The 21,468-nt window shown below is 39.7% G+C and overlaps 1 protein-coding gene across 1 annotated transcript in view; it reads right to left on the bottom strand.

Moving 5' to 3' along the window:
• The window catches only part of SPOCK1 (SPARC (osteonectin), cwcv and kazal like domains proteoglycan 1), a 269,773-nt gene that overhangs the window by 67,779 nt on the left and 180,526 nt on the right, over nt 1–21,468 (bottom strand). The window lies entirely within an intron of this gene.

Here is a 21,468-nt window from a genome sequence, read left to right as displayed (position 1 = left end):
TAACTGAATGCAGGGATAGAGCTTGGAGAAAGCTTGGAACAACAACTAAACAACTGCAAATGATATTTGTATTTAAGCTTGTATAATGAGCTGCAAGCTGGTGCAATAAACTCTATGTTCTTTCCTCTTCCAGTCAAGAACACAACTTTCAGTACTTGCACTGTATCAGATGACTCACCGTGTAAGTAACAGTTTTCTCCCGTTTTGACCTTGACTGCAGAAAGAAGGATTTTAAAAATAATACTGGTTTTACACACCAAATGTACAGCAGGCAAGTGGAACTAACACCAGCAGCAATCCTAAGGTTGTCCTTAGTGCAGGAGCATACGTAATTGATGGGTTTTTAAGTTCCAACCATCACATGCCAATTTGTTTGATTTGGCAGTCACAACTGTGATTCCAATCAAGTTAGAAAAGCAGACCTGTGATTACCATCATCCAGATTGGTAGCTTTCCTAAAAAGAACAAATTGTGTATCTGCAATCCTCACTGACTGCTCACTTCCTTTCGAAGGGTGCGCTCTCGCCCAGAACCGTTCCTGGCACAGGGCAGGTCACCAGCCACAGGCAGCTCAAGGACAAGAGCTGCTCAAACTTTGGGCTTTATGCTTTGATCATCCCCTTCAGGGAAAATTGTTGCAGCTTTGCAGGCAGGCATGGGAACTTCTGGGAATTTTCCATAAGCCATATAGAAGTGCAGGTTTTGGAGGTGCCAGGGTTGAGTGCAAGGAAGCCAAAGGCTTCCCTGTCCTGTGCCCCCTCTCAGGGCTCTGAGTAACTGGGCTGGCTAAACCAGGGTAGTGATGGGAGAAAGCAGCAGCCATAAACCAGCACCCACTCTCACCAGGATGTGACCATCATCCCGGCCTTCATTTCCATTTTTCCTTCTGCCATTCTCAGCCATGAGACCTTGATCCCATGCAGTCTCATACAGGCAGATGCAGAAATCCTTTTCCCTTCCAAGCATGCAGGCTGAAAGACTCGTCTCAAATATTCTTTGGCAAAATGGTTCAACCAGTGGGCACCCACCTTCTACGTCTTCTGCACCATGAACCAACAGAGAGTACTGGATATTCTTCCAAAAGAATATCCAAAGGAGGGAATTGCTCAACACATTTTAAATTTCATTCACTGCAGAGTTAGTAAATACCACTGTTTAAGACAAGTCAAATTACAACTTACTCTGGTTCCATGTAGTTTTCATCGATGTATTATTTTTCTTTCTTGCTGCCTTCTGAATTCTCATTAACCTTTCTGTCAGGACTGCATTAAACATGTCCTGTTAATTCAACTTGTTTTTCAAGAAATCTGACATGGAGATGACAAATGCTCATGTAAATAAAACCGTCCAGTTAATGAAGCGCATAATAAGAAACATAAAATTCTAGTATACAACACGTTTTATTTCAGCTTTGCTACTCCAGTGAGTTCAAAAGTGAGATTTTCTGAATAGCTTTGGCATCTGTCCCTATGGGAGCAGAAGAAAAGGTCATGGACTCTGAAGAAACCTAAAGACTTGAAGAACTTCCTCCAAAGTTTAGGCATTTTTGTTATTCTAATATGATATTCTATGGCATACATATCTCCTAAATAAAACCCTTTACATGCTACTTTTAAAATAAGCCAGGGCATTAAATTTCTCAAAAAAGTTTATATCTTTGTTGGCATTTCTAGTGAGAAGATGCAACCTTGATGCAATACAAGGTAAGGAATAAAAATTTATATTCAAGTAGGTTTTTGAGAGAAGTATTGCATGTTCTATAAACACCAGAAAATACTTGTTAATCCTTAAAAAAATCCCAAAGAAGTTTAATTGACTAGAATGATTAATTGCCTGATGTACTACATCTATTCTCCTAAATATTCTTTTGAAAAATATTCAGTAAGACAATTATGCTATAAAATTACCATTTATATGACTCCTTTCATCCACAAAGGCGTCAAAGTCCTATGTATGTATAAAGGTATAAATACCCAGTACTGCTCAAGTGCAGCCAATCCTGCAGCAGGAAATATCAAATGCTCTGCACCAGCAGAAAATATAATGGGATGTTCGAAGGGAGCAATGCTATTTAAATTCAGAGAGATGACAACACCCAATTAACCAGATAAGAGCAGTAAACCTGCGCTCAAACACAGGGCTTCTTTTCAGACTTTTGTTTATTCCCCAGCTGCTGAAAATTAGGCCTCATAAAGCAGCTTTTATTTTCTTACATACCTCTCTTGGCCAAGCAAGGTAGTGCTCAGACCCTGTGTCAGATGCCCACAGATGCCCTTTCAGAATCCACTGCTTGCTTTAAACATAAATCAACAAGAATGTCAACATTCTCCACAAACCCATGGTTTGCACACTACTAAATGGGCTCTTGGCAAGTCTCACACTTGTACCTGCATTAACTCAGCGTGGCATTGAGTGGCACTAGGACTGGTAATAAAACTGCAAAAGGAATGGTTGGAACCAAATGATTTCAAGTTGGAAAAGCCCATGAGCCACAAATTCTGTGAAAGCAACCCCTAAGCCTTACAGCTGAATTGCTACAGGAGTTTGAGAAAAGTAAAACAGTGTTCCCCTCCTTTCTGCTAACAGTCTCACATAATGAGCCACACAAATGGGTCAAAACTTCTCAGGTTTTCTCCATTTAACATACCAACTTAAAATCCAACAATTTTACTTTAAGAAAATCATAAAGTAGAACTGCAATGTGGATCATAGTCTGGACATTAGCAAAATTACTAAATACTAGGGCGAATACAGTCTCAGTTTCTGGATGGCCACTGGGCAGATGAAGTTTGTGGCATAAATCTTCTCATTTGCCACTATAAATTCATCAAGGATGAGTGAAGCTTATTAGCAAAACTTAGATGTTATCTCCCACAGAACTGTAAGGCTCCAGAAGATTAAAAATATTTTCCTGCCATGACAAGTACAATGACCTCATAATTATTAGTAGAACCTTTGGCACTTGAAAATGCCAAATCTATTCCTGCTTCTGTGTAATATTACAGGACTGAGCAGAAAAGAATACAAGGATGTTGCTGCTAAAGTTTACCCCCGTAGAAGGCTAAGTAAAACTGCAGTCTGAAGTCATATTTCTGTGCTTCAGAAGGCCATGAAAAACATTTGAAGAGTGCATTTACCCTTTTGAAGGGAATTCAGCCCATTAGACTAAGATTTTTTTTCTGAAACATAAATAGCTCAAGAACCAAATGATCTAGCTAGATAATAAATGAGTATTTTTCACATAGTATCAAACAGCCAGTTATACACCATTGATATTTGAACTGCTTTCGTCATAAAGAGATTTATTTAAACTCCTTTTGAAAAAGCTATTTCCTAGAATAACACAGCAAAGCTGTCATGTCTAGTACTGTACAGTTTGTTGACCAGTTAGTTACTCATCTATTGGTACGTGCATTTATCCCCCATTTATGTGAATGTTCCATTTGTTCCAAATGGCTGAGCTCAAAGCTGGTTGCAGCTGCTTGTGATGGTCCAAACAAAATCTTCCTTTTTTCCCCCTCACAGGTCTGCAGCATTCCTGAATGTCCATAAATAGAACTCAGAAATTACATTTCTAAATGACAATTCATCACATCTCCTGCAGACTGTAACAGTATTTTAAATTCCTACTGAAGCTTCACCAAATTCAAAGTCAAAGATGACTGCTTCTTTTTGGAACCAGTTTTTTGAGCTCTTCCATAGTGAGTCTGGAAATTACTTCTTGTGGTAGAGAAAATCTGTGTGTGGCTTCTGCCACATACCTGAATTGTCCAGAGGATGCCACTTTTGATATGTAAGGACTTGAGGCATCTTTGCCCAAGTTCTGTTTTTACAATTGAAACTCCAAGCTCAGCATTGGTGCCTGCTCAGAGCAGAGGCTGGAAATTGGGTCCTAGAGGCAGCACTGGCCAAGCACTGCGAAGTGCCATGGACAGAAACTGCAGTCTTGCCTTTCTCATCTGGGTTTGGAAAGGGTCCAACTCCCCAAAGAACCAATAAAAGTGAGGCCAGTCCAGCTGATAACTGACTGCAGCTCAGAATTAATGCCCACAGTGACTGATAACAAGTGCCAAAATGAAGTTTGATCTGCCCAACCTGCAGACATTTAATGCCTGAAACAGACACTGAATTCTCAGGCTGGGTTTCTACCTTATTCCCAAACTTCAGACTCATTCTCTCATAGAGAAGAGAATGAGTCTTGCCTCTCCTTGTCTCTCCTTTGCACTGGTGCCAGAAGGGCCAACTTCAGCATCTGAAGCTTCACCTGCCATTTTAGCAGTGATATTATTCTCTTGAACATTATGGAGACTGAGTATTTTGATAGGTGAACATTGCTGAAGATAGAAGCACAAATTAATCTATTTTATCTGTTCACTATCATATATGCACATATTGAAGAATTAATTGTATTAAAATGTTGAAAATAATGTAAATATTTTGATTGACAGTATTTGGTACACTGGCTGAAGGTGCTATGAGGAGAATATCTGGAATAAAGAGTTGCTGTGTTGCTTTAAATCAATCACTTAGTGACTGTAGAGTTCATCTTTGCAGCACCCACTCATTTGCCCTGTAGAGCCTGGTAGGGGCTCTGAGCCCTTAGTTCCATGGGGAGGCATTTAACAAATCAGTGAGAACTGGGCTCCATCCTTCAGGAAAGGCCTCAGTCCCTGCTCATTCCCACCACAGCTTGGACAGCCCAAGGGGTGAGAGCCTCATCACCCTTCCACGTCCTCCTGGTCTCTGGGTTGTCTCACCTCAGCAGGGAGGGCTCCCCTCATCAAGGTGCTGTGAAGGAACCATGATCAGGATCATTTGGCTTAAAAATGAGATGAGAATGGGTGAACTGTGCTGTCAGAGTGATGCTGAAGGATGACAGCAGCATGCAGAAGGCAACTGCAGCCCTGTTCATGGCATCACCAAGGAAATTCATCCCTGAGCAATGCACAGGCTGATGGCTGGAAACTGAGGGGACGTGACGGATTTGCACAGCTCCCTCAATAGAAAAAACATTTAATTTAAGAAAGATTAGATTGTCACAATCGCCCCTGACAAGAGTGCCTCTATAGCAAGGCCTTGAGCCTATATTTTGGGCTAGAAGTGTGCCTTAGCCAAGACCTTAGAAATATTCACAGTACAGGCTGTCACCAGCGCTACATTTCCTTGTCACTCTTTAAGTGTGACTGATTTGCCCAGATCAAGACTAAATTCACAATCAGCGGCAAGGGCACCCAACATGAATTATAAAACTGCCTTTTCTTCCCAGCCTCCTGGATATGCTATGGAAAATGCTTTCCCTGCATTCATTGTTGCTTTTTATATCCACAGCATATCCTGCGTGTAATGATGCAGGACTGCTCGGCTCATCCCACAGCCTCCACCCTGCTCCCACAGCAAAGATGATGCTCAGTAAGAGGGAAGCATTTAGCTATTAAATATAAAACCTGTAATAAAAAATCTATTGATTTTATGGCCAAGTGTCTTGTGCTCTGAGATGAAATGGAAATAGAGCTGCCAGTAGAAGTGGAGACAATTTTTTTTATGATTTTTAACACTGAGGGAAGGGGCTGGTTGTTTAGTGCAGCTCTGTGGAGGCTGGGGCAGTGCCTGGGCAGACTCCATTTACAGATACAGAGCTCTGTTCAAAGCAAGGGGAGAAAAGAAAACCCAAAGTCAAGAGGAGCAGCTGATTAGAGGGAGGAAGGAATAGGAAAGGACCTTTCCTTTCTCTTCAACTTCCCAAAGTCATGCAAGCAGAGGTGAAACTAAAGTCACTAAATAGACAAACTTAAACCATGCATCCAGAAGAACCTGTGAAGTCAAAGGATTAACTTTTTAAATTTCTAAAAGTGGCTTCCTGGATCTGAGCAGAAGCAGGGAAATTACTGCTGGTACAGAGGAAACAGGAGGCTTGGAGCATATCAGACTTTGGGTGGCAACTGATTCTCTCCCAAACACAGGATTCAGGCCAAAGCTAAAGTTGTAAAATAAGAGAGACAGAGAAGAGCAATGAACAGAAAACCCTAGATAGTGCTCCCAGCTCCTACAGTGACAGATGATGTCTTGAGCACATTAACAAAGCAATAAATCCCACAGAGTGATCTGCCACCCTTAAAGCACAGTGTATGCTTAGCCTTGAGGATTTTTGCCCAAGGGAAGAAAATACTGGAGTTCCAGGGCCAGCTTCCATCTCAGATTCTCTTCCAAAGGTAGCTCTAAGTAGGTCACAATTTACTGGGAGACTGTGAGATGTAATGCTGAAGTTGCAGAGTCTTCTCTGAAGAAGACTCAGATGGTGACAGCTCAGATTCTGATGAACTGGGTTTCACTAATCACAGCACTGTGGAGATGACTCTGGGTAATGCAGAAAGCTTTCTTCTAAGTCACTTTACAGAAGTTTGTAAGCTTCAGTGCTTTGAAAGTCACAAGACCTACTCCAAGCTTTCACATTCTGTGCTGTGGGCTCACTCACACAGATGACATGGAAAAGTTCATGATAGTACATCAAAAGAAAAACTCTAATTAAAAAGGCTTCCCATTAAAGAAAATGGAAACAATGACAAAAACTAGATTTAGAGTCAATTTTTAGATTAGTCATAAGAAGAAGAAAAATTCCACAACTTTATAGTAACTGTCTACTTACAGAAAAGAAAGGCTCTAAGTTAAACTAATAGAAAACCAGAATGAATGAGATTTAAGGTTGAAATACCAGGAAACTGTTGCTGACCATCATTCAAATACTGTATTGCATCAGCCTGTGGGGGTGTTCCACACAGACATAAATTAGGAATTCTTCTCATATCACTTTTCTAACCAATACAATTACAGTTGTTTAGTCACAGATCAGCCTGGATGTTGCTCAGAATGATCTCCTACTATTTTGCAGTTATGATTTAGGTCTGAAAACTTTTCTAATGGAATCAACAAACAGAAAGAGCTGAAATTTAGATAATAATGTCAAATTTATCACCACAGTAGAAATATGATTCATCTGTAATTCTTCCAGAGTTTTTCACCCTTCACTCCTGAATTACAGCTGTTGCCTCATTTAAAACCCTGTATTATTCATACTTTATCATAGCAGTGATCTGACAAAGCTGACTAAAAACCTAACAAACTACTAATCAACCTGTATTTCACCATCAATGAGCAAATCTAAGTCAAATACCCCTGGGATCACAGCACTACCTTCAGAGTGGTGCACTGGGCACTTCTGGAGTCTCAGTTCATGGCTCCAATCAATTGGCTTTGTGCCTCAAAAAGCCTGACAGCCTTTCCTGCTAGCTGCACAGAGCTAATTGAAAAATGACAAAAGAATATCTCCTGTTACTATAGTTTTCGATGCTGTGAGCTCTCAGCCATATGGAAGCTGTTTACTGCAGATTATATTCAGGTATTCTTAATCCAAACATTTTGTTGTAGCCATCAATTTATATTTTTTTTTACCAATCTAATATTTATCCAATATTTCACTGTATTTGACAGCAAAACCTATCTCTGTGTATGACCACACGAGCTCACAACATTCTTGGTCCATAAATGCCCCTGAATTAATCTTTACCTGCCTTATTTCCTATTTTCATTTCCCAAGGAACAGCTTCTTTTTATTTTTATAGACACTATATGGTCCAAAGAAACAGCTAAGTGAAAACATAACAGTTAACTGCCCTCAGCCTGCAGCCCATATCTTTTGGCATCACCAGGAACACTTAGAGCTGCAAGACTGGATTCAGGAGCTCCTAAAAGTAAAATTACTGCTGCAAAGAAAGTACACAAACATCTCTGAAGACTGAAGTGTCCTCACCTGACCCCTTTGTTAAGCACCAGCATCTACAGCTTTAGCAAAAACACTGATATCCCACCAAAACCAAACAAAACCTGCACACCAAAACCCAAAGGTTGCTTGTGCCTTCCCTTGTGGATGGGTGCACAGTGCCACTCCAGCTCTGATGCTCAGATGAAGTGGGAATTCCAGGGTCTGGTTAAAGTCTGTTGGATCAGTGCCACTGACAACTCCCAGCAGGGCAAAACACTGACCCTGCTGTGCCTGGAGGTGTAAGGGCTGGCACAGCCCTGGCCACCACTCAGGCCCCTGCAGGAGCCCAAGCCTTCACTCTGATTCCTGTTTCGCCCATTTCAGGTCTGGCTGGGGACATTCTTTGACTCCCAGTGCCACCACCTGGGAGAGCTGCCTCATAGAAGGCAAAATGTGAGTCAAAATGCAAGTCTGAGTGCCTGCAGGTGATGTCACTCAGTCTGGAAATATGGGATCAGGCCTATTGGATAAGTGTTCAAACTAAATGCTACAGGATTTAGAACATGCTTTTAGATTTAAGGAAAAGTGCAGTCTTTAAATTACTGCTCTGGAATTTACTGGCTTAAAAAGAAAGACCTTAAGGCATCCCATCAAAGAGTTATATAACTCAAAAGGGTTTTCCTTGCTCAGTGTTGCTTGTGCAAGATAGATTTAAGTAATAAAACATGCTTCTGGCACTAACCCTTCTATATGGGCTTTATGGTGACAGATTTCAGATTTGAAAATAGAGGTCTCCATACAGGCCAGCATTCCTCTTCTATGCCCTTACAGAAGCTTTGACTGGTCATTTTCTACTCATTATTTATTGCTTTGAACTGAAAAACTTTTGCTATCAACTTTGGCAGGAATTGGTCATGATGTGGATCAGATGGGCCCAGGTTTGGTGCCCAGACCATACCCCAGCCTGGTGCAGCACAGCAGCTTAAAGAGCCTTTCATTTCAGTCTCCCTGCAATTTAAACTGGCTACATCTGATCTGTAAATATCTTCAAACTTCACACAGTTTGTAGCAGCAATCACCCCCTGGGTGACATAGCTCTCTTGAGAATGTCAAACACAGAGACTTTGAAACTGGAATTTCTAGCAAGCAGCTTTTCATTGGCATGAAAGGCAAGACAGTCCTGAAAATACTTGAAATTCTGAAGTTATGAGGAAAAAAGTCCATTAACAAGTTGAAGACTTTATCTGTAGGAGGCTTTTAAAATTTTATCTAATCTAATTGGTATTTAATAAGACAGGTTTTTTCAAACAGTGCATCCACAGTCCCCAGTAAGAATCCCTGTGAATGAAATTAATTATTTTGTACTTTCTGCAGATTTCAATTTTACATCTTTAGATATTCTCCTTGAAATGTGTAGATAGTCTGGTGTTGCTTTGGCCTGGTAATGATGTCATTTCCACAGATAATTAATCCCATTGATTAACTGGATTCGTTACTTTTAGAGAGGCAGCTAAAAGAAGCAGTCACAATTTGTGCCAGTTTTATTTGTGAACTTCCATTTACAAGTCTATTAGAGTTAGGTCAAAATCAAAAAGTGGCCCACAAAACCCAAGAACTGGCTGTTGATCATGATCTGTGTCAAGGAGTCTTGCAAGTTATTTATGCACTGAATCTTACCCAAAAGGTGGGAGCACAGTACACATATCAAAACGTGACTACAGGTTTGAGGAGCTGAATAAGTGATTGTACACTTATTTGAGGTTTGAAATATGCTGGGACACAAACAGTTTCAACTTTTTCTTTTAATATTCTATTTATTTCACTGGTGGGGCCTTTCACTCCCATGTGCTGCTGTTGGCTATAAAAATATAAAGATCTCCTCCAACCTTGGATATCCTCTCACAGCAAAGCACTTGGCACCTGCACCTGCCCAAATTGAAGGTGCTGAGCAGTGCCCCAGCCTCCAAAGGGAGCTGCACCCCACACTCCAAGGGAGGCTGCTTCAAGGATGTCATTTTTTTTGGATTTGTTACTGGAAATGCAACTAAGGGCTTCAACTCTGCAAATGTGATCTCTACCTTAAGCTTGATAGAGAGAGAGCTCCTCCAGCACATTTACAGCCAAACCATATTTTTACAGACATTATGCTGTGTTATTCTAAGCCAGGGAGGTGTGAGAAAGATGTGCTTTATCACATCTGGGAGCAGGACAGCTACTGACTTACTGAAAATAGCCAGATTCCACCTCTCCAGTCAGCTGGGACTAACCTAACACTTCAGTTAGCCTGTGTACAAAAGAGAAAAAAGAAACCCCAAAAGATTCACCTAAAACCAAATAGTACATGGTGGCAGACAAGATGCATTACATGGTGTGATTACATGTCTGCATGAAAAGGAATTCTGAGTCTCAACATGAAATATTAAGACTGCAGGCAAATTTTGAAGAACCATGTGGTGCACAGCTGCAGACAGACATGCAAGAATAGGACAAAAATATTCCCCTGCTGATTGAGCCCCATTAGCAGTTTCAGCTCAGCCCCAAGAGCTCAGGCAGGGGTGGATATAATTTGCAGGAGAGACAATCCAGCAAGGAGAATTTGTGTGCTGCTGCCATGTACTGCCCCAGGACACAAGAACTATTTGCAGAGGTCCTGCAGGGTTAACTCTGCCAGGCTGGGCAGAAATCCAGATTAGAGCTGCATCCAACAAGGGTTTCCTGTCTTTTCCAACCTACACAGGAATTGGAAGAGACAGCTTGAATAATTTTGCTATCTCCCCTCTGAAAGCCTTTGCTATTCTATTAATAATGTCTTACATTTTACAGCTCATTCTCATCGTGCAATGCAGATGAAGCAGGGCTGTGCCTTCATCACTCACTGAAGAAAGCCACTCCCACCCCCATTCAACTGCTGAACTTTCCAAAGGCTCCTTACTCTGCCTGTGCTACCTAAAGAAACTTTTCTTTAAAAGACATTTTGGTATTTCTTTCCAGCATCTCAGTAGTTTTTAAAAAGTTGGGGTTTTTTATCAGACAGTGCAGGTTACCATAACTCTTTTGATATATCTGCTCTATCCAGCTGCAGAAATTCATACTGAGATCTCACAACCAGCACTGCTGAAACCTGAACTTGGAAACTTCCATCTCTCCTTTATTTCCCTAGCTTTTCATCAAGATCTCCTGCAAGAAAAAGTGAGTACAGCCAGCTAGACCCAAAATGACCCACTTTACTTTCTTTTCTCAGTTTGAAAAGGTAAGAACAATGAAGGCATAACTTCCATTAATAAGAAAATATCTACCACTCTCAAACACATGTAACAAAGCATATACTTTTTTCTCCTGGGAAAAATTATAAAAGTATATTTGCAGCAGAAATTGCTTATACTAAGATTGCATTAAAGCAAACTAAAAGGATCACATTAAAACATACATTATTTCTCCTTACATACTTATTTCTATCTGTGACAGATTAAAATGGGAAAATAAGAGTATAGATCATTGGAGAATAGTCCAAAGCATGTGGAAACAAAAATTAAAAGGTATCCCTACATGCATTTTACATTCTCTTCTCTCTCCTCCAATTATGATGAAAATATCCTGGATGAAGGGAATGAATCTAGTTGAGCTCTCTGCTTCTGTTTTGTGTAGTATTACCTCTGGGAGAAAACCCTCAGTGAATCAAAAAATTCCGCTTGTATCATCTAATTGCCAGTGACTGGGCACAGGCCCAGTTTGTTTGAGGTTTTCTGCAAACAGTGAAATGGAGTCAAATTTTTCTATGGATTCATAGAAATGAATCCCAGTATCTTTCCCTTCCCCTATAATATTCTCAGCATTGTTTTTTCTCCTTCCCACGGATCCTCTCCTAATACCACCAGTCCAAAACCACCTTTGACATCCTCTGCACTGCTCCCAGGTCAATCAAAACTCCCTCCTGCCATTTCCTCTCCTTGGAAGGAGTAAACACCTTAAAGCAGAGTACATGAGGTATAGGGAGGGGAAAATGGAGAAGAGGATTTGAACAGCCCTTAAAGGAAAAGACAAAGCCCCCTGGAAATGGCCCAATCCTTACAGCACTACCAAGAGGTAATCTGGATGACTCCATGTTCTGATGATTTGGAGCACTCTGTCCCACCTCCACCACTTCACTCTGACAAAACCCCAATGAACAAAACCAACCCAACCCAACCCAACACACAGCCCACCACCCCTACTCCCCCACCCTCCCCAAAGCCACTCCCTATCTCCTCAGGAAGAACTGTTAACACACAAGTTATCACTGGGCAGGCTCTCAACTGATTTCCAGCCAAGGGTACAAATATTTTGAGGGTGAAGAGACATTACTCTCTGAATTTTGCCTTAGATTCATTGAAAGTTCACAATACTGATTTTGATGAAAACTCTGGGAGCTCAGACTGACATTATGCTATAAAATGCTTTCACTGGAAAATATGCACATCATTCTACTTGCAACAACTATCACAATATCTCCTCAATATTACGTGTATAATATCAATGTGATCTCTTTCTAACACCAACTGAACATATTTAATATGATAGAATTACTTTGTGCACAGCTATTAAAAACCCACTTTAGCTGTGGATTTACACTGCACAGATTTTTTCAGCTATGAGAAATGTGTCCACTTAAGCACTTCATGCCACACTGACAAATCACTGAGTAATGTCAACCCCAAGAAGTGTTTTCTAGTCCTGTTATACTACAGGGGCACATTTGAGCATAATGTAGAATATGAAGAAGATAATAATGAGATTTATGTGTGTAATGGAAACTATGTGCATTGCACCTCCCACACACTGTTTAAGAATTATGCCCCACAAAATCATTTAAAATAACTCATATTCTACACACTGTGAACATCTCATCTGAAAACTACTCCTCTGCCTGCTCTATTATACAGGGACAACAGGCAGCTCACAAAGAACAAGCATTATGACTTCAGTCCCTTTGAGTTTCTAGGCTTTTCTTTTGAATACTAAAAATGCAAACCAGCTGTATCACTCAAATAATCTAATTTTCCAAACCACCTACATTAACATACTGGCTGAAGCCAATTACAAATGCCTTAAGGCTTCTAGAAGCATAACCTCACAGGTCAAATTTTATTGTTTGCTCCATCCATCATTACTGACACAGTAAGTCCAAGTACACAAGTCACAGTCAACTCACTGCTGCTTCTTTCTCCCTGTGCTCCTGCTGTAATTTTAATGTAGAGGCTTATTAATAAGGACATTGTCTTCTGTCACTCAGTGCTGGCTCCTTCCACACATGTGAAAAGAAAAAGCTCCAAGTTCTGCTTTTATTTTAACAACATCTAGTGCTCCCTGCTTTGGGGTAATGTGCCCAAGCAAGTCATTGATATGATTTATCCACAAATACTTTTTAGAAATCTAATAAAATGTTTTAATAAGAATTAAAAATACACCTCCCCCCTGCCCCCCCCCAAAAAAAAAATCAGCCACAAAATAACAAACACCAGGAAAAATCATAGACTTTTGGAAAATCTAGAGAAATTATGTTCTAAATAAGATGTTAATTTACTGTGTAAAATACAGCTGACAGGCCTATATCTTCCAGCCTAAAACAGGCACAGAACTGCATTTTTCAAGATGCTAATAGGATTCAGTCTTATTTGATTCAGTAAGACTTCAGCACATATATTTAAACACATTCCCTAGAAAAACATTGTTTTTCTGGGTCTTTTTGAATAATGAGCAGTCAGCAGCAGGAATGTTACATATTCAGACTTCTAATTATTGGCAGCACCTACCTGGGTGCCTAAATAAAAACATTGTCCTCAACACTGCAGAAGCTCATAAACAGGAAGGGGGGAAATCAGTGACATTCTAAACATTATTTCATCCTTCTGAATAAAACACGTGTGGAAATCAGAAAAGCATGGGGACCAAGCTCTGCAAGAAGCTGCTCTTCTTCAGCATTAACCCTTGCTATGTAAAGAAAGTGAATGTGTCATTTTCCTCCCTTGAAAGAAACGAAAACCCCACAAAACACCAAAACCAGAAGGAAACATAAATCTGTATTGAGATTATTTTAGAATGCTAGAAATTGCCATAACAAAACCCCAAAATATTGTTGTTTGTGGATACCTTGGCCAAGATACTTTAGACATGTATGACTCAACCCCACACACATCTTCCCAGTCCTTTCCTCATTCTTTTTTTTGGTGTTTTTGTAACAATTGACATGAAAATATGAGGAGCTGCATTATCATGCAGCAGGTTCTAGATACACTTAGTGGGTAAACATGAATCTAATCTATTTAAGGAGGATACATTTGAATGAATCCTATCAATGAAATCTAGTCAATCTAAATGAACACAATACAAAAAAAGCATAAAACTGCCAAAAGAGTAGACTACTTCTTTTACAATTTATTTAGGGTTTATTGTGTTGTGTGAGCACTGATGAAACTCAAGACAATCAGGCCAAAATCCTGCACTTCTGCAGCCCTAAAAGATGAGCACATTCAGTTGCTTTAGAGAGCTCTGAGTATTTTCAGAGCCATTTGGGAGAATGGGCCAGTACAGAATTTAGGGGAGTTGGATGTGAGAGCAGCAGCCTTGTGCTCCGGAAGCTTCACCTCTCCCTGTCCCTCAGGGATGGGGGCTGTGGGCTGGAAACCTGAAGGTTGTTTTATTCTGCACAGGTTCTCATTCTGCCTTTCCCAGCATGATATTTCTACATCACTACTGAAGCTGTACATTGAGAAGGATTTTTGGGGGTTTAGAGGAGTTTTCTCTCTATAGTGAAGTTACCAAAATAATATGAAGGAAGAGTTACCACTTGCAGCAACCCACCTAACATAGGCATTTAATCATAATCTCCTCCAGAGTCTTTAGGCTTGACTTGATAATTAAAACATTCAACTCTGACAAGCCTTAATATGGCAAAAAAACAGATTCAGGAATTAAAGAGAAAATATGGATTTAGAAACTGACACAATGTGTTAATCACAAAGAACGCAGTCTGTGCAAGGCTAAATTCTTGTGGACTGAGAAACGTTAGAATATGGAAAAACAAACTAAAAATATCTTTTCCCTGCTAGGCAAGGTTAGAGAAAGGAGATAAACATCAGCATACCCCAATTAGATCAGCCTCTTTAGCTCATAGTTGCTAAAACTTGGGCACACAACTTTGCATAAATTTTGAGTTCTGTCAGGGCCTTTTTGCTCACTGACCTCAGCACAAATTAAAGCAGTGAAAATTTTAAGTAATCTCTCTTAAGAAAGATTATAGCAAGGAAAAACCAAACCAGGTTGTGATCCATTTTAATCTGTTCCCAAAATGCCTCCAATGTTTCTCTGTCCTGCCCTTGTGCAGGAGCAGAGATCACCAGGCAGGACCAAAGCAACCCCCATCTCCCTCCCACACTGACCAGTGGCTTTAACAGAGCTTTAAGTAGCCAGTTTCCAACAAAAAGAATCAGTGTCTTCTTTGTAAGAGGTTTATTCAAGGGATTAAAAATGTCTTTGTTGTTTTTCCTTTCTTTGTTCATTTTTGTGTCTTTACTTCCCCCCTACCCCCAGTCTGTTTTTGAAGAGTTGTTTTCATGAAGATTCCTCCAAAGACTAAGGGGATAGCAACAACCAGTCTCTGAAGGGACATCATGTCCTGGGCCACAGCAATTTCTCATTAATTCACAGAATCTCAAACCTGGCAATATGACAAAGCAGCCCTTACTCTGTAAAAATTGCCCAGAGCCCTTCTCTTTCCCCCCTCTATCTGTTGAGTCACTGCAGAAGCCTCTGTTTTGGCTGTTCTCACAATTCATATTATGTCAGGTAAAAATCCTTGCAAACATGTATATATTCATGGGCTTTAGCTGGGGAGCTGTCACAGAAGCAGCTGCAGTGCACAGATGAGTGGTTATGCAGGGCTATTTTTTTCCTGGTTAGGATGTAAAATTGGTAGAGCATTGTTTGGGGTTTTGAATTTACTATCTGACACCACTAAAAGCAAAAGCTTCTTTACTTCAACACAGAACTAAATGGGATTTGAAAGGAAGCTCAGGAATTCGCAGACCTGAATGATTATGTGAGCAGAGTTCAAAAGTGCTATTTCCCAGCTCCCTCAGAATTTAACAAAGGTTACCCCAGTCAGGGGGAAGCACAGATCTTTGTGCTGGATTGTTAATTTGTGCCCAAGACACCCTCAAGAGGCATCACTGGCAAGACTGTAAGAGGCAGAAAACCATTTTTTAAGCTTATTAATTGACCAAAAGAGAAATGCCATTCTTCAAGCATATGCAAAAATGCCCTTTACACTTAACCATCTTAGGACACTGACATGGATTACAAGGTACAGAAGAATACAAATCCACCTTATTCCCAATTTTCTGCTCATTTCTAGAGACCATGCAGAGAAGAACACCATATGAACAACAGGATGTCTTTAGGATACACAGCACTTGATCAAAAACCATTGCTTATCTCATGCTTCAAGCCAAATAAAGTGTGCAGCCCCAGATGCACAGCACACAACTCTGCCTGTTTTGCCTTCTGAGAGACAAAATTTATTATTTAGGAGTTGATTATGCAATAACAGCTTCACACAGCTTTTGGATTACACAACTCAAGTCTCACTGGCCCAGAGCACAGGCTGAGGGAACATCTGCCTCGTGGGAATGCAGGAGCCAGATGTGCCAGAGTCAAAAGAGGGGATACACAAAGGTGCTCAACATCAGGCCAGCTCTAGTTCTCCCACAGTCCTCTGAGTCCCCCAGAGGTTATTTGGGAGAATAAAGTCAGTAGTGCTAAAAGCCTCATATCAGAGGTATTGCTGCAGTGAGGAACCCCCTGCAGCACATGGAGTCAAATAACATATGGAGTCAAATATCCCTATTATCAAATAGGGATAATGCTGAAAATCTGCTACTAGAATAAGGAAGTGGTTAAAATGCTGCAAAATCTTTTTCCTGTAGAAAGTTCATTCAGAATGGTCACATCCCATAAAATTTATCAATTTTCACAAAGAGATATATGAAAGAATAATTTATTCTTGTACCTCCCATCAACAATCGTTAAAATGCATACAGGGAAAAGATGCATAAGGATGACTTGATTTTCTTGCCCATGGAATTTTTTAATCATATCCTGTTACGTCTCACTTACCTCCCCCCCACCTCCTCTCTTATTTTCTTAGTTTTCCCTTACAAAACCAGAAGCTAAAAGTTAGCAGAGAATTTAACCTAACTCTTATCTAAGTGGGCACACAAGAAGTGTTAAGGCTTGCTGAGTCTTTGAGTATCTTGTTTCCATCAGAAGAGGCCAAGCAATCCCTCAGATAAATAACAGAGAGGAAGGCTGTGCAAAACCACAGCTGAGGAGCAGCACCCAGGCTCAAGGACAGGTAGTGCAGCCAACAGATTGATTGTGGAAAACCAAACCACATTGCACTAAATGCTCAACAGTTAGACACTTTAACAAGTCTTTGCTAATTGTGCTTCTGCATACAGACCCCTCCTAATTAAATGTAGCAGCCTTCACTTTGCACACATTTAACTAATAGTGTCTCATTATTTTGGTCGTTATTTTTTTATTCTGTTTCAAGATTGTTGGAAATTTTTTTTCTTGTACATCCCTTAATATCAAATTTATTACCTAATGTTATGACAACAGGACATGATTTTTACATTTTCAAACAGAAAGATACATGATTATGGACTTAATTAGTTCACAATGATTTAATTAAAATTTGCAGAACAACAATGTACCTAATTAGAAACATAATAATTATGCCAATGTACCTTTCCATCTTTGAAGGGGCCATTAGTCATTGAGGTGGTATGTTTTGTAATTTAAGATGATCCTAATTTTCATTTTCTGACTAGTTAAGTACAGTCATCGTCATGTTCATGTAATTGCTTTATTAACAAGCTTAATTAAAGTTCCTGTAAAACTGACATCTTCAAAGTTATTCTACTTAATGTGTTGCTGACAAAAACATTAACTAATTACATTGAGCTCTTTACAGGGCTTACGTCCCTCATAAGCTTCATTCATTAGTACTTTCAAGAGCTTTGAAAAATCTGCCTGTATAACCTATGGAAGTGCTTTGTATTGTCACAGTATTAAATAGAGCTGTTATACCCAGGAAACTTCTTTGTACAAAGTTATTACGTGAGAGATGGTGCACATTTTAATATACCTGCATTTCAAGCAGTAACTAGAAAAAATAAATCAGGGAAATCTTTGATAAACCTAAGCCTCTTAGAGTTCAAAGCCCACAGGGAAGGGTGATCATTTATAAAGTTTTCCAGAAATACAAGCAAATTCTGCAAGTTCAAAAACCACTAATTTTTCAGTTGCTGTAAACAGAGTACAGGGACTGAGTAATACAGACTACATCTGTGTTCAAATTTTGTCATGAAGAAGTGCTGAATTATTGAGGCAACTGAAGAATCCCATTGCTTGGAAGAATTAGTTTGTCATCTGGAGAACAAAACTAGACAATAAAAAACCCCACCACACACTACAGCCCAACAAAGGGGCTTATCAATTTCCACTTTAGCACTTATATGTAGCAGATAAAAAAATCCAGATCAAGTTTTCAAGATTTCAGAAAAAGGAACCAGAAAGGCTTAATGCCTAAAAGTCGGTGAGATTTTTTAAGCAGTACAACTCCCAAACATGAAGCTAAATCAACTTTAGAGCCATCAAAGTTCTCATTACCTTGTGTCTCCTATAGTTTAGGTGACACTTAAATCATTGTAGCACAAGATGTAGGCATGGCATTTTTATAATTTTTAACATTTTACCATCTGTCTTTGTGCTGGAAATCAACACACAGAGTATCTTCCAATGGAAGATTAAAAAGACAAAAGATTCCTTTGACTAGCCCTCAGTAAATTAGTTGTGGGGCTGAAGGGTTCCAAGTCTTTGGTGGAACTCAACAAGGCTGAGTTAAACATCCTGAACCTCTGTCTACATCAACCAGTAAGCTCAAAACCAGAGCTTTAGTTTATCTTTTGTTATTTTTCCCCCTATAACCCTTGCATTATTGATTTGGTTGACTTTTCCCAGTTTTGCCAAGAAATTCTTGCCTCTAGGTCTACTACATTTCCTGAGAAACAGCTGGAATTATTCCAGGATCAAATGGCTAAATGAGAGCCTCTGAGATGTATATTTAGTACGTGTGCATTTTCTTAATGTGAATTCCTGGGCATTTATTGACACCCAAGTTTCACCTGCACTTGATCACCCAGTCATACTTGTGTTGTGTCTTTTCCTTTTCATTCCTTTTTTTCCCCTCAGATAACAAAGTATGGGAAGGGCCATTGCTGCTGTAGGATGGCAGCCCCAGGTCACCACTGAAACACTCTGATGCTGCCCTGCCAGGCCAGGAGCCCAAATCCCTTCTCCCACCTGAGCTGTGCCTGCAGGAGGGGCCAGACCCACCTGCAGCTGTGTCTGCCTGTCCCACCTGGCTGCCAGCAGCAGGGGAAGCCCAAGGTGCACTTTCAGAAGATTTTTTTCCCTCCAAAACTTTGTGGCCTCTCTCCATGTTTTGTTCACAAGCTCAGCAGGAATCTGCCCATTTTCCCAGCTCGTCAGTGCCCGTTCAGAGATGCAGAGCCAGGACCAGCAAACACATCCCTGACAAAGCAGTGCCCTCACTCCAGTCCCCCTGGGTGCATTCTCACAGTCAGTGCTAGAACATGGCAGCACTGCAGGGCCAGAAATAATTCCTGCCAACAGCACTGGCATGTGAAAGAAAATTACTGAGAAAACTTTGATTTTAGTGACTTGAAGGCAAGAAAAAAGGGATCACATTGTCTAGTGAATTCTAACAGTGAGTTTGAGGGAAGCAGTATGTTTTTTTGTAAAAGATACTAGATACTCATGATCATTCCTGATCACAAACACTAACATATACTATTATTATATACTATATTATTATTATTATATATTATAGACTATTATTATATGTTGGGACACTAACATACACTATTTTATTTTAATGCTCTCCCTAAAGTATTTTCAGCTCATTGACCAAAATTCATCTTCTGAAAAAAAAATAAATTGAATTTTGCTAGAACAGGAGCAATTGATTGTAAAACATACAATAAATAAAGATGAAACTAAGTTGTTTCAGAATAAATCTTTAAAAAATCTCCTTTGAAAAGAACTCAAAACCCAAACAGGCAACTTCTGTTGGGAGGTGTCTCTGACAGTCAAACATGTCAGCACTAGGAAATGTTTCATGTCTTGTTTGTAGCTGTCAGGCTTATATCATAATGACAATAGCTCAGTGAATTTATAACATTGGCAGTATGTTGATGAAAACCAGTTAAATCTTATGGTGAGAAACAGAGAAGGCCAAAATCCCATTTGGAGCTAACAGAGAGGCAGGTGCCATGTGTTTATACCTTGAGAGAGGCAGGTGAGATGCACAGAAATGAATGTATAGATTGACAGAACATGAAATGAAATCTATTTACTACAGAATGTCTTATGGACTCAAGAGTTCAGACAGAAAAAGTTATTTTTAAAATAGGCCCACCTTAACCATAAATACCAAAGCTATGTTACTGCAATACACACTCACAGAGAGAATTACAGACTAACTTGTTTAATAGGCAACACGTGGCCATTTTTCCTGCAGTCTGTGTGCACAGATGAGAGTTTCTGCTTTCATTTGCTCCTTCTGGCCATGCAAATCTTTCAGCCAGATCAGGAGAGAAGCTGAAATTACCAAGGCATGGCAGCATTTTAATATTTGTGTCCATTACTAAGTGGAGAATTCAAGATGCCCAGCTGAGAAAATAATGTAGCTGTCACAACACAGCAAAGATTTTTTTTTCCCTGATAGCTCTATTTTCCTGTTTGTTTGTTGGTTTTTTTGGCTTTTTTTTTTTTTGTTTTGTGAAGTCTATTTTTGGATTTTAAAAGGTAGTTATACTGGCTGTTAAACATTACTTTGTATGCATGAATTTAAGAGAACCTTAAGGGTATTCCCTAAAATATGCTTTCCAGTGCCTGAAGTGCTGTTTTTGGGACATGTGTCCAAGGCATGGAAGGCTTTATTTGCTAATGGGAGATCTGGAATGCTGAGTGGCTGTGAAGACATTTTCTTTTATTGAGTCAAGCCCTAAGGTGATCATATTTTCAGTATAACAATGAGTCAATTTATCCCCACTGGGTTATGGGAATTTTTTTATGGTACCATATATGCTACATCTGGCACACAAGCCTATTAAAGCCATAGGCTAAATGAATTGTAATATGTTACCCATGCAGTCTAGGAAAAAAGAGACAATTAAAAATAAATCTATCACTGAAGAATGTTTCTGCTAAGTTACTTTATGATTTGGAGACCAAGTCTTAAAAAAAGCCTAAACAAACTATCCCCAAATCCTCTTGTCTAAACAAGCCAATCTCATCAAATGATACTTCTTTTTCAGTTGCATCACCAATATTAAAATTGTTCTACTTCATTAAGAGAACAGGCTATTTAGAGAAACATGAATTAGGAAAGTCACAAGATTGCAATTTGGCATTCTGATTTGCTGTTTGTCAAATAAAGAAAAGCGTACATTTATTAGCACTTTTTACATGAAAAAACATAAAAAACATTCCTAGGGTAACGAAGAGTATAATTTAATATTGCCTAATAACAAGAGGCATTTCACCTTCACCCCACATCCCAGCTGAATGCTGCTGCAGGAGCTGGG

This window comes from Molothrus ater, chromosome 15, assembly GCF_012460135.2.
Source record: "Molothrus ater isolate BHLD 08-10-18 breed brown headed cowbird chromosome 15, BPBGC_Mater_1.1, whole genome shotgun sequence".
NCBI lineage: Eukaryota > Metazoa > Chordata > Aves > Passeriformes > Icteridae > Molothrus > Molothrus ater.
Note: the sequence above shows the minus strand (reverse complement) of the source record. Positions and strands in the feature narration are given on the sequence as shown.